The 1,839-nt window shown below is 39.7% G+C and overlaps 1 protein-coding gene across 2 annotated transcripts in view; it reads right to left on the bottom strand.

The window, feature by feature from the left end:
• The window catches only part of Zc3hav1 (zinc finger CCCH-type containing, antiviral 1), a 76,045-nt gene that overhangs the window by 37,128 nt on the left and 37,078 nt on the right, over nucleotides 1-1,839 (bottom strand). The gene's annotated exons all lie outside the window — the stretch shown is intronic.

The following is a 1,839-nucleotide window of genomic DNA, read 5'->3' as shown; positions in this document are numbered from 1 at the left end:
GAGAGAGAAGAACAAAGAAAGGAAGGTCCTTTTATCAGTTTTGGGGTAGTCTATTGCTTATTTATGAGGAGTGAGCTACTTTTAACCTATCACAGGCCAGATTGCTTTTATGGGCCCAGTCCTGCAGACACAGGTTTCAACTTTCCTGGACCACTGTGGCCTTGTGGGGGAGGGAAACCAGAGATAAGAGCATGAGGTCATTTTAGGAGCCAAGATGTACCAGGAGAATGCAGCCTGTGAGGTGGCGTCACAGCATACTTTAACATGATCAATTCCCTAACAGTGGGAATGTAAACTAGAACAACCACTATGGAAATCAGTGTGGAGATTCCTCAAAAAACTAAAATTAGAAATTCCATTTGATGCAGTTATTCCCCTTCTAGGTAGCTTCCCAAAAAAGTTAAAGACATCATATTATAGTGATACATGTACATTTGTGTTTATAGCAGCACAATTCTGTTTTTTTGGTATCGTACTGGGATCGAACTAGGGACCTTCAAATCCCCGGCCCAATAGTAGCACAATTCTTAATAGCTAAATCTTAGAAGCAGCCTACTTGTTTATCAACAGATAAATGGATAAAGAAAATGTGCCATTTATACACAATGGAGTATATTCTGCCACAAAGAAAGATGAACTCAAGTCATATGTGGACAAATAGATGCATCTTTGGACCATAATGTTAAGTAAAATAAACGAGACAACACAAACTTAAATATTACATGGTTTCTCTCATAAGACACCCAACTTATAAGTATAAAAGAAGTAGGAAATAGGGAGATAGATATTTCACAAATGGAAGGGAGATCAAGAGGTGGAGGGCCAGGGATTTAGCTCAGTGGTTCCACCGCCTGCCTTACAAGCACAAGGTCCCAAGTTTGATACCTGGTCCCAAAAAAAAGTGACAGAGAGTGGAGGAGGGAGGAGGCAAGGAGAGAAGAGCAAGGGGATGAAAAAGGAATTAAGATGTGTTATGTGCATGTACCAACTCCACACAAGGAACGTAAACATTATATACAAAACAAATGTACTGATAAAAAAAAGTTTCTATTCTTTTATTTATTTATTTATTTATTTTTTATTTTTGAGACAGGATCTGGCTGTGTAGTTCAGGCTAGCCTAAACCCACAATGATCCTCCTGCCTCAGCCTCCCAAGTACTGGTATTACAGGTGTGCACCACTATGCCCAGCTAAAAAAGTTTTAATAAGCTAAAATATTAGTTTGTCTTCATTCACCCTATTCAGGGTACAACTTCTGATTCTTCCCTAAAGTCAAAATGACCATGAAAGCAAACATTGTTAATCAACCCAGAACACTGAGGCAGCCACAGCAGCACACCTGAAGACTCTCATGAGAGAGGCTTCCAGAACTGCTTCAGAAAGAGGCAAGAGTGGTGGGACAAGTGTGTTTGAAGCGAGGAGAAATATTTTGTAGGACTTACGGTGATGTGTCTTTACTACAATAAAAATGTTTAACCATTTTCAATCACGCCTTATATAGTACTGTGAATATATTAAAACGATATATCCATATAAACAGGCTTTGGAAAGGAACACAAAAGCATTTTTCTGTGATAAAGTAGAGATACCACAGATGCTGTTTCTTCTTTCCTTGTGATTTCCTTTCATTTAAAAATGCATGCAGGGCTGGGGATTTAGCTCAGTGGTTCCTCCGCCTGCCTCAAAAGGGCAAGGACTCGAGTTTGATCACCGACAACAAAATAAATAAACAAATAATTAAAAAGCAGCAAGGAACCAAGCTATATCATGTACAGGTACAAATTCCCAATGATGAATGTCATCATATGGTACCCGAGGCCCGCGGCCTGCTGCGCGCG

Source organism: Fukomys damarensis, unplaced genomic scaffold (genome assembly GCF_012274545.1).
Source record: "Fukomys damarensis isolate Sample0158 unplaced genomic scaffold, DMR_v1.0_HiC HiC_scaffold_16, whole genome shotgun sequence".
Classification (NCBI taxonomy): Eukaryota; Metazoa; Chordata; class Mammalia; order Rodentia; family Bathyergidae; genus Fukomys; species Fukomys damarensis.
This window is presented reverse-complemented; position numbering and strand designations above follow the sequence as displayed.